At 45.1% G+C, this 12,500-nt stretch overlaps 1 protein-coding gene across 1 annotated transcript in view; it reads left to right on the top strand.

Moving 5' to 3' along the window:
- lama5 (laminin, alpha 5) overlaps positions 1-12,500 on the top strand; it is a gene marked incomplete at its 5' end in the record, with an annotated part of 282,983 nt that overhangs the window by 163,809 nt on the left and 106,674 nt on the right. The gene's annotated exons all lie outside the window — the stretch shown is intronic.

Raw genomic sequence — 12,500 nt, 5'->3', positions numbered from 1 at the left:
CTGATAAACTACATGTCTCTCTGTGTCTCTCCCTGATAGCTGTCTGATAAACTACATGTCTCTCTGTGTCTCTCCCTGATAGCTGTCTGATAAACTACCTGTCTCTCCCTGATAGCTGTCTGATAAACTACATGTCTCTCTGTGTCTCTCCCTGATAGCTGTCTGATAAACTACCTGTCTCTCCCTGATAGCTGTCTGATAAACTACCTGTCTCTCCCTGATAGCTGTCTGATAAACTACATGTCTCTCTGTGTCTCTCCCTGATAGCTGTCTGATAAACTACATGTCTCTCTGTGTCTCTCCCTGATAGCTGTCTGATAAACTACCTGTCTCTCCCTGATAGCTGTCTGATAAACTACCTGTCTCTCCCTGATAGCTGTCTGATAAACTACCTGTCTCTCCCTGATAACTGTCTGATAAACTACCTGTCTCTCTGTGTCTCTCCCTGATAGCTGTCTGATAAACTACCTGTCTCTCCCTGATAACTGTCTGATAAACTACATGTCTCTCCCTGATAGCTGTCTGATAAACTACATGTCTCTCTGTGTCTCTCCTGATAGCTGTCTGATAAACTACATGTCTCTCTGTGTCTCTCTCTCCCTGATAGCTGTCTGATAAACTACCTGTCTCTCCCTGATAGCTGTCTGATAAACTACATGTCTATCTGTGTCTCTCCCTGATAGCTGTCTGATAAACTACCTGTCTCTCCCTGATAGCTGTCTGATAAACTACATGTCTCTCTGTGTCTCTCCCTGATAGCTGTCTGATAAACTACCTGTCTCTCCCTGATAGCTGTCTGATAAACTACATGTCTCTCTGTGTCTCTCCTGATAGCTGTCTGATAAACTACCTGTCTCTCCCTGATAGCTGTCTGATAAACTACATGTCTCTCTGTGTCTCTCCCTGATAGCTGTCTGATAAACTACATGTCTCTCTGTGTCTCTACCTGATAGATGTCTGATAAACTACATGTCTCTCTGTGTCTCTCCCTGATAGCTGTCTGATAAACTACCTGTCTCTCCCTGATAGCTGTCTGATAAACTACATGTCTCTCTGTGTCTCTCCCTGATAGCTGTCTGATAAACTACATGTCTCTCTGTGTCTCTCCCTGATAGCTGTCTGATAAACTACCTGTCTCTCCCTGATAGCTGTCTGATAAACTACATGTCTCTCTGTGTCTCTCCCTGATAGCTGTCTGATAAACTACCTGTCTCTCCCTGATAGCTGTCTGATAAACTACCTGTCTCTCCCTGATAGCTGTCTGATAAACTACATGTCTCTCTGTGTCTCTCCCTGATAGCTGTCTGATAAACTACATGTCTCTCTGTGTCTCTCCCTGATAGCTGTCTGATAAACTACCTGTCTCTCCCTGATAGCTGTCTGATAAACTACCTGTCTCTCCCTGATAGCTGTCTGATAAACTACCTGTCTCTCCCTGATAACTGTCTGATAAACTACCTGTCTCTCTGTGTCTCTCCCTGATAGCTGTCTGATAAACTACCTGTCTCTCCCTGATAACTGTCTGATAAACTACATGTCTCTCCCTGATAGCTGTCTGATAAACTACATGTCTCTCTGTGTCTCTCCCTGATAGCTGTCTGATAAACTACATGTCTCTCTGTGTCTCTCCCTGATAGCTGTCTGATAAACTACCTGTCTCTCCCTGATAGCTGTCTGATAAACTACATGTCTCTCTGTGTCTCTCCCTGATAGCTGTCTGATAAACTACATGTCTCTCTGTGTCTCTCCCTGATAGCTGTCTGATAAACTACATGTCTCTCTGTGTCTCTCCCTGATAGCTGTCTGATAAACTACCTGTCTCTCCCTGATAGCTGTCTGATAAACTACATGTCTCTCTGTGTCTCTCCCTGATAGCTGTCTGATAAACTACCTGTCTCTCCCTGATAGCTGTCTGATAAACTACCTGTCTCTCCCTGATAGCTGTCTGATAAACTACATGTCTCTCTGTGTCTCTCCCTGATAGCTGTCTGATAAACTACATGTCTCTCTGTGTCTCTCCCTGATAGCTGTCTGATAAACTACCTGTCTCTCCCTGATAGCTGTCTGATAAACTACCTGTCTCTCCCTGATAGCTGTCTGATAAACTACCTGTCTCTCCCTGATAACTGTCTGATAAACTACCTGTCTCTCTGTGTCTCTCCCTGATAGCTGTCTGATAAACTACCTGTCTCTCCCTGATAACTGTCTGATAAACTACATGTCTCTCCCTGATAGCTGTCTGATAAACTACATGTCTCTCTGTGTCTCTCCCTGATAGCTGTCTGATAAACTACATGTCTCTCTGTGTCTCTCTCTCCCTGATAGCTGTCTGATAAACTACCTGTCTCTCCCTGATAGCTGTCTGATAAACTACATGTCTCTCTGTGTCTCTCCCTGATAGCTGTCTGATAAACTACCTGTCTCTCCCTGATAGCTGTCTGATAAACTACATGTCTCTCTGTGTCTCTCCCTGATAGCTGTCTGATAAACTACCTGTCTCTCCCTGATAGCTGTCTGATAAACTACATGTCTCTCTGTGTCTCTCCCTGATAGCTGTCTGATAAACTACCTGTCTCTCCCTGATAGCTGTCTGATAAACTACATGTCTCTCTGTGTCTCTCCCTGATAGCTGTCTGATAAACTACCTGTCTCTCCCTGATAGCTGTCTGATAAACTACATGTCTCTCTGTGTCTCTCCCTGATAGCTGTCTGATAAACTACCTGTCTCTCCCTGATAGCTGTCTGATAAACTACATGTCTCTCTGTGTCTCTCCCTGATAGCTGTCTGATAAACTACCTGTCTCTCCCTGATAGCTGTCTGATAAACTACATGTCTCTCTGTGTCTCTCCCTGATAGCTGTCTGATAAACTACCTGTCTCTCCCTGATAGCTGTCTGATAAACTACATGTCTCTCTGTGTCTCTCCCTGAGAGCTGTCTGATAAACTACCTGTCTCTCCCTGATAGCTGTCTGATAAACTACCTGTCTCTCCCTGATAGCTGTCTGATAAACTACATGTCTCTCTGTGTCTCTCCCTGAGAGCTGTCTGATAAACTACCTGTCTCTCCCTGATAGCTGTCTGATAAACTACCTGTCTCTCCCTGATAGCTGTCTGATAAACTACATGTCTCTCTGTCTCTACCTGATAGCTGTCTGATAAACTACCTGTCTCTCCCTGATAGCTGTCTGATAAACTACATGTCTCTCTGTGTCTCTCCCTGAGAGCTGTCTGATAAACTACCTGTCTCTCCCTGATAGCTGTCTGATAAACTACCTCTCTCTCCCTGATAGCTGTCTGATAAACTACATGTCTCTCTGTGTCTCTCCCTGATAGCTGTCTGATAAACTACCTGTCTCTCCCTGATAGCTGTCTGATAAACTACCCGTCTCTCTGTGTCTCTCCCTGATAGCTGTCTGATAAACTACATGTCTCTCTGTGTCTCTACCTGATAGCTGTCTGATAAACTACCTGTCTCTCCCTGATAGCTGTCTGATAAACTACATGTCTCTCTGTGTCTCTCCCTGATAGCTGTCTGATAAACTACCTGTCTCTCCCTGATAGCTGTCTGATAAACTACATGTCTCTCTGTGTCTCTCCCTGATAGCTGTCTGATAAACTACCTGTCTCTCCCTGATAGCTGTCTGATAAACTACATGTCTCTCTGTGTCTCTCCCTGATAGCTGTCTGATAAACTACCTGTCTCTCCCTGATAGCTGTCTGATGAACTACATGTCTCTCTGTGTCTCTCCCTGATAGCTGTCTGATAAACTACCTGTCTCTCCCTGATAGCTGTCTGATAAACTACATGTCTCTCTGTGTCTCTCCCTGATAGCTGTCTGATAAACTACCTGTCTCTCTGTGTCTCTCCCTGATAGCTGTCTGATAAACTACCTGTCTCTCTGTGTCTCTCCCTGATAGCTGTCTGATAAACTACCTGTCTCTCTGTGTCTCTCCCTGATAGCTGTCTGATAAACTACATGTCTCTCTGTGTCTCTCCCTGATAGCTGTCTGATAAACTACATGTCTCTCTGTGTCTCTCCCTGATAGCTGTCTGATAAACTACCTGTCTCTCTGTGTCTCTCCCTGATAGCTGTCTGATAAACTACCTGTCTCTCTGTGTCTCTCCCTGATAGCTGTCTGATAAACTACCTGTCTCTGTGTCTCTCCCTGATAGCTGTCTGATAAACTACCTGTCTCTCTGTGTCTCTCCCTGATAGCTGTCTGATAAACTACCTGTCTCTCTGTGTCTCTCCCTGATAGCTGTCTGATAAACTACATGTCTCTCTGTGTCTCTCCCTGATAGCTGTCTGATAAACTACCTGTCTCTCCCTGATAGCTGTCTGATAAACTACCTGTCTCTGTGTCTCTCCCTGATAGCTGTCTGATAAACTACCTGTCTCTCTGTGTCTCTCCCTGATAGCTGTCTGATAAACTACCTGTCTCTCTGTGTCTCTCCCTGATAGCTGTCTGATAAACTACCTGTCTCTCCCTGATAACTGTCTGATAAACTACATGTCTCTCCCTGATAGCTGTCTGATAAACTACATGTCTCTCTGTGTCTCTCCCTGATAGCTGTCTGATAAACTACATGTCTCTCTGTGTCTCTCCCTGATAGCTGTCTGATAAACTACCTGTCTCTCCCTGATAGCTGTCTGATAAACTACATGTCTCTCTGTGTCTCTCCCTGATAGCTGTCTGATAAACTACCTGTCTCTCCCTGATAGCTGTCTGATAAACTACATGTCTCTCTGTGTCTCTCCCTGATAGCTGTCTGATAAACTACCTGTCTCTCCCTGATAGCTGTCTGATAAACTACATGTCTCTCTGTGTCTCTCCCTGATAGCTGTCTGATAAACTACCTGTCTCTCCCTGATAGCTGTCTGATAAACTACATGTCTCTCTGTGTCTCTCCTGATAGCTGTCTGATAAACTACCTGTCTCTCCCTGATAGCTGTCTGATAAACTACATGTCTCTCTGTGTCTCTCCCTGAGAGCTGTCTGATAAACTACCTGTCTCTCCCTGATAGCTGTCTGATAAACTACCTGTCTCTCCCTGATAGCTGTCTGATAAACTACATGTCTCTCTGTGTCTCTCCCTGATAGCTGTCTGATAAACTACCTGTCTCTCCCTGATAGCTGTCTGATAAACTACCCGTCTCTCTGTGTCTCTCCCTGATAGCTGTCTGATAAACTACATGTCTCTCTGTGTCTCTACCTGATAGATGTCTGATAAACTACATGTCTCTCTGTGTCTCTCCCTGATAGCTGTCTGATAAACTACCTGTCTCTCCCTGATAGCTGTCTGATAAACTACATGTCTCTCTGTGTCTCTCCCTGATAGCTGTCTGATAAACTACATGTCTCTCTGTGTCTCTCCCTGATAGCTGTCTGATAAACTACCTGTCTCTCCCTGATAGCTGTCTGATAAACTACATGTCTCTCTGTGTCTCTCCCTGATAGCTGTCTGATAAACTACCTGTCTCTCCCTGATAGCTGTCTGATAAACTACCTGTCTCTCCCTGATAGCTGTCTGATAAACTACATGTCTCTCTGTGTCTCTCCCTGATAGCTGTCTGATAAACTACATGTCTCTCTGTGTCTCTCCCTGATAGCTGTCTGATAAACTACCTGTCTCTCCCTGATAGCTGTCTGATAAACTACCTGTCTCTCCCTGATAGCTGTCTGATAAACTACCTGTCTCTCCCTGATAACTGTCTGATAAACTACCTGTCTCTCTGTGTCTCTCCCTGATAGCTGTCTGATAAACTACCTGTCTCTCCCTGATAACTGTCTGATAAACTACATGTCTCTCCCTGATAGCTGTCTGATAAACTACATGTCTCTCTGTGTCTCTCCCTGATAGCTGTCTGATAAACTACATGTCTCTCTGTGTCTCTCCTGATAGCTGTCTGATAAACTACCTGTCTCTCCCTGATAGCTGTCTGATAAACTACATGTCTCTCTGTGTCTCTCCCTGATAGCTGTCTGATAAACTACATGTCTCTCTGTGTCTCTCCTGATAGCTGTCTGATAAACTACATGTCTCTCTGTGTCTCTCCCTGATAGCTGTCTGATAAACTACCTGTCTCTCCCTGATAGCTGTCTGATAAACTACATGTCTCTCTGTGTCTCTCCCTGATAGCTGTCTGATAAACTACCTGTCTCTCCCTGATAGCTGTCTGATAAACTACCTGTCTCTCCCTGATAGCTGTCTGATAAACTACATGTCTCTCTGTGTCTCTCCCTGATAGCTGTCTGATAAACTACATGTCTCTCTGTGTCTCTCCCTGATAGCTGTCTGATAAACTACCTGTCTCTCTGATAGCTGTCTGATAAACTACCTGTCTCTCCCTGATAGCTGTCTGATAAACTACCTGTCTCTCCCTGATAACTGTCTGATAAACTACCTGTCTCTCTGTGTCTCTCCCTGATAGCTGTCTGATAAACTACCTGTCTCTCCCTGATAACTGTCTGATAAACTACATGTCTCTCCCTGATAGCTGTCTGATAAACTACATGTCTCTCTGTGTCTCTCCCTGATAGCTGTCTGATAAACTACATGTCTCTCTGTGTCTCTCCCTGATAGCTGTCTGATAAACTACCTGTCTCTCCCTGATAGCTGTCTGATAAACTACATGTCTCTCTGTGTCTCTCCCTGATAGCTGTCTGATAAACTACCTGTCTCTCCCTGATAGCTGTCTGATAAACTACATGTCTCTCTGTGTCTCTCCCTGATAGCTGTCTGATAAACTACCTGTCTCTCCCTGATAGCTGTCTGATAAACTACATGTCTCTCTGTGTCTCTCCCTGATAGCTGTCTGATAAACTACCTGTCTCTCCCTGATAGCTGTCTGATAAACTACATGTCTCTCTGTGTCTCTCCCTGATAGCTGTCTGATAAACTACCTGTCTCTCCCTGATAGCTGTCTGATAAACTACATGTCTCTCTGTGTCTCTCCCTGATAGCTGTCTGATAAACTACCTGTCTCTCCCTGATAGCTGTCTGATAAACTACATGTCTCTCTGTGTCTCTCCCTGATAGCTGTCTGATAAACTACCTGTCTCTCCCTGATAGCTGTCTGATAAACTACATGTCTCTCTGTGTCTCTCCCTGAGAGCTGTCTGATAAACTACCTGTCTCTCCCTGATAGCTGTCTGATAAACTACATGTCTCTCTGTGTCTCTCCCTGATAGCTGTCTGATAAACTACCTGTCTCTCCCTGATAGCTGTCTGATAAACTACATGTCTCTCTGTGTCTCTCCCTGATAGCTGTCTGATAAACTACCTGTCTCTCCCTGATAGCTGTCTGATAAACTACATGTCTCTCTGTGTCTCTCCCTGAGAGCTGTCTGATAAACTACCTGTCTCTCCCTGATAGCTGTCTGATAAACTACCTGTCTCTCCCTGATAGCTGTCTGATAAACTACATGTCTCTCTGTGTCTCTCCCTGATAGCTGTCTGATAAACTACCTGTCTCTCCCTGATAGCTGTCTGATAAACTACATGTCTCTCTGTGTCTCTACCTGATAGCTGTCTGATAAACTACCTGTCTCTCCCTGATAGCTGTCTGATAAACTACATGTCTCTCTGTGTCTCTCCCTGAGAGCTGTCTGATAAACTACCTGTCTCTCCCTGATAGCTGTCTGATAAACTACCTCTCTCTCCCTGATAGCTGTCTGATAAACTACATGTCTCTCTGTGTCTCTCCCTGATAGCTGTCTGATAAACTACCTGTCTCTCCCTGATAGCTGTCTGATAAACTACCCGTCTCTCTGTGTCTCTCCCTGATAGCTGTCTGATAAACTACATGTCTCTCTGTGTCTCTACCTGATAGCTGTCTGATAAACTACCTGTCTCTCCCTGATAGCTGTCTGATAAACTACATGTCTCTCTGTGTCTCTCCCTGATAGCTGTCTGATAAACTACCTGTCTCTCCCTGATAGCTGTCTGATAAACTACATGTCTCTCTGTGTCTCTCCCTGATAGCTGTCTGATAAACTACCTGTCTCTCCCTGATAGCTGTCTGATAAACTACATGTCTCTCTGTGTCTCTCCCTGATAGCTGTCTGATAAACTACCTGTCTCTCCCTGATAGCTGTCTGATGAACTACATGTCTCTCTGTGTCTCTCCCTGATAGCTGTCTGATAAACTACCTGTCTCTCCCTGATAGCTGTCTGATAAACTACATGTCTCTCTGTGTCTCTCCCTGATAGCTGTCTGATAAACTACCTGTCTCTCTGTGTCTCTCCCTGATAGCTGTCTGATAAACTACCTGTCTCTCTGTGTCTCTCCCTGATAGCTGTCTGATAAACTACCTGTCTCTCTGTGTCTCTCCTGATAGCTGTCTGATAAACTACATGTCTCTCTGTGTCTCTCCCTGATAGCTGTCTGATAAACTACATGTCTCTCTGTGTCTCTCCCTGATAGCTGTCTGATAAACTACCTGTCTCTCTGTGTCTCTCCCTGATAGCTGTCTGATAAACTACCTGTCTCTCTGTGTCTCTCCCTGATAGCTGTCTGATAAACTACCTGTCTCTGTGTCTCTCCCTGATAGCTGTCTGATAAACTACCTGTCTCTCTGTGTCTCTCCCTGATAGCTGTCTGATAAACTACCCGTCTCTCTGTGTCTCTCCTGATAGCTGTCTGATAAACTACATGTCTCTCTGTGTCTCTACCTGATAGCTGTCTGATAAACTACATGTCTCTCTGTGTCTCTCCCTGATAGCTGTCTGATAAACTACCTGTCTCTCCCTGATAGCTGTCTGATAAACTACATGTCTCTCTGTGTCTCTCCCTGATAGCTGTCTGATAAACTACATGTCTCTCCCTGATAGCTGTCTGATAAACTACATGTCTCTCTGTGTCTCTCCCTGATAGCTGTCTGATAAACTACCTGTCTCTCCCTGATAGCTGTCTGATAAACTACATGTCTCTCTGTGTCTCTCCCTGATAGCTGTCTGATAAACTACCTGTCTCTCCCTGATAGCTGTCTGATAAACTACATGTCTCTCTGTGTCTCTCCCTGATAGCTGTCTGATAAACTACCTGTCTCTCCCTGATAGCTGTCTGATAAACTACATGTCTCTCTGTGTCTCTCCCTGATAGCTGTCTGATAAACTACCTGTCTCTCCTGATAGCTGTCTGATGAACTACATGTCTCTCTGTGTCTCTCCCTGATAGCTGTCTGATAAACTACCTGTCTCTCCCTGATAGCTGTCTGATAAACTACATGTCTCTCTGTGTCTCTCCCTGATAGCTGTCTGATAAACTACCTGTCTCTCTGTGTCTCTCCCTGATAGCTGTCTGATAAACTACCTGTCTCTCTGTGTCTCTCCTGATAGCTGTCTGATAAACTACCTGTCTCTCTGTGTCTCTCCCTGATAGCTGTCTGATAAACTACATGTCTCTCTGTGTCTCTCCCTGATAGCTGTCTGATAAACTACATGTCTCTCTGTGTCTCTCCCTGATAGCTGTCTGATAAACTACCTGTCTCTCTGTGTCTCTCCCTGATAGCTGTCTGATAAACTACCTGTCTCTCTGTGTCTCTCCCTGATAGCTGTCTGATAAACTACCTGTCTCTGTGTCTCTCCTGATAGCTGTCTGATAAACTACCTGTCTCTCTGTGTCTCTCCCTGATAGCTGTCTGATAAACTACCTGTCTCTCTGTGTCTCTCCCTGATAGCTGTCTGATAAACTACATGTCTCCTGTGTCTCTCCTGATAGCTGTCTGATAAACTACCTGTCTCTCTGTGTCTCTCCCTGATAGCTGTCTGATAAACTACATGTCTCTCTGTGTCTCTCCCTGATAGCTGTCTGATAAACTACCTGTCTCTCTGTGTCTCTCCCTGATAGCTGTCTGATAAACTACCTGTCTCTCTGTGTCTCTCCTGATAGCTGTCTGATAAACTACCTGTCTCTCTGTGTCTCTCCCTGATAGCTGTCTGATAAACTACCTGTCTCTGTGTCTCTCCCTGATAGCTGTCTGATAAACTACCTGTCTCTCTGTGTCTCCCTGATAGCTGTCTGATAAACTACCTGTCTCTGTGTCTCTCCCTGATAGCTGTCTGATAAACTACCTGTCTCTCCCTGATAGCTGTCTGATAAACTACATGTCTCTCTGTGTCTCTCCCTGATAGCTGTCTGATAAACTACCTGTCTCTCCCTGATAGCTGTCTGATGAACTACATGTCTCTCTGTGTCTCTCCCTGATAGCTGTCTGATAAACTACCTGTCTCTCCCTGATAGCTGTCTGATAAACTACATGTCTCTCTGTGTCTCTCCCTGATAGCTGTCTGATAAACTACCTGTCTCTCTGTGTCTCTCCCTGATAGCTGTCTGATAAACTACCTGTCTCTCTGTGTCTCTCCCTGATAGCTGTCTGATAAACTACCTGTCTCTCTGTGTCTCTCCTGATAGCTGTCTGATAAACTACATGTCTCTCTGTGTCTCTCCCTGATAGCTGTCTGATAAACTACATGTCTCTCTGTGTCTCTCCCTGATAGCTGTCTGATAAACTACCTGTCTCTCTGTGTCTCTCCCTGATAGCTGTCTGATAAACGACCTGTCTCTCTGTGTCTCTCCCTGATAGCTGTCTGATAAACTACCTGTCTCTGTGTCTCTCCCTGATAGCTGTCTGATAAACTACCTGTCTCTCTGTGTCTCTCCCTGATAGCTGTCTGATAAACTACATGTCTCTCTGTGTCTCTCCCTGATAGCTGTCTGATAAACTACCTGTCTCTCTGTGTCTCTCCCTGATAGCTGTCTGATAAACTACCTGTCTCTCTGTGTCTCTCCCTGATAGCTGTCTGATAAACTACATGTCTCTCTGTGTCTCTCCCTGATAGCTGTCTGATAAACTACCTGTCTCTCTGTGTCTCTCCCTGATAGCTGTCTGATAAACTACCTGTCTCTCTGTGTCTCTCCCTGATAGCTGTCTGATAAACTACCTGTCTCTCTGTGTCTCTCCCTGATAGCTGTCTGATAAACTACCTGTCTCTGTGTCTCTCCCTGATAGCTGTCTGATAAACTACCTGTCTCTCTGTGTGTCTCCCTGATAGCTGTCTGATAAACTACCTGTCTCTGTGTCTCTCCCTGATAGCTGTCTGATAAACTACCTGTTTCTCTGTGTCTCTCCCTGATAGCTGTCTGATAAACTACCTGTCTCTCTGTGTCTCTCCCTGATAGCTGTCTGATAAACTACCTGTCTCTCTGTGTCTCTCCCTGATAGCTGTCTGATAAACTACCTGTCTCTCTGTGTCTCTCCCTGATAGCTGTCTGATAAACTACCTGTCTCTCTGTGTGTCTCCCTGATAGCTGTCTGATAAACTACCTGATTCTCTGTGTCTCTCCCTGATAGCTGTCTGATAAACTACCTGTCTCTCCCTGATAGCTGTCTGATAAACTACCTGTCTCTCTGTGTGTCTCCCTGATAGCTGTCTGATAAACTACCTGTCTCTCCTTGATAGCTGTCTGATAAACTACCTGTCTCTCTGTGTCTCTCCCTGATAGCTGTCTGATAAACTACCTGTCTCTCTGTGTCTCTCCCTGATAGCTGTCTGATAAAGTACCTGTCTCTCTGTGTCTCTCCCCGATAGCTGTCTGATAAACTACCTGTCTCTCTGTGTGTCTCCCTGATAGCTGTCTGATAAACTACCTGTCTCTCTGTGTCTCTCCCTGATAGCTGTCTGATAAACTGCCTGTCTCTCTGTGTCTCTCCCTGATAGCTGTCTGATAAACTACATGTCTCTCTGTCTCTCCCTGATAGCTGTCTGATCTACAACTACCTGTCTCTATCTGTGTCTCTCCCTGATAGCTGTCTGATAAACTACCTGTCTCTCTGTGTCTCTCCCCGATAGCTGTCTGATAAACTACCTGTCTCTCTGTGTCTCTCCCTGATAGCTGTCTGATAAACTACCCGTCTCTCTGTGTCTCTCCTGATAGCTGTCTGATAAACTACCTGTCTCTCTGTGTCTCTCCCTGATAGCTGTCTGATAAACTACCTGTCTCTCCCTGATAGCTGTCTGATAAACTACCTGTCTCTCTGTGTCTCTCCCTGATAGCTGTCTGATAAACTGCCTGTCTCTCTGTGTCTCTCCCTGATAGCTGTCTGATAAACTACATGTCTCTCTGTGTCTCTCCCTGATAGCTGTCTGATCTACAACTACCTGTCTCTATCTGTGTCTCTCCCTGATAGCTGTCTGATAAACTACCTGTCTCTCTGTGTCTCTCCCCGATAGCTGTCTGATAAACTACCTGTCTCTCTGTGTCTCTCCCTGATAGCTGTCTGATAAACTACCCGTCTCTCTGTGTCTCTCCCTGATAGCTGTCTGATAAACTACCTGTCTCTCTGTGTCTCTCCCTGATAGCTGTCTGATAAACTACCTGTCTCTCCCTGATAGCTGTCTGATAAACTACCTGTCTCTCCCTGATAGCTGTCTGATAAACTACCTGTCTCTCTGTGTGTCTCCCTGATAGCTGTCTGATAAACTACCTGTCTC

This window comes from Oncorhynchus tshawytscha, linkage group LG22 (assembly GCF_018296145.1).
Source record: "Oncorhynchus tshawytscha isolate Ot180627B linkage group LG22, Otsh_v2.0, whole genome shotgun sequence".
Classification (NCBI taxonomy): Eukaryota; Metazoa; Chordata; class Actinopteri; order Salmoniformes; family Salmonidae; genus Oncorhynchus; species Oncorhynchus tshawytscha.
The sequence above is the reverse complement of the archived record's forward strand: the minus strand, read 5'-3'. Positions and strand labels throughout refer to the sequence as shown.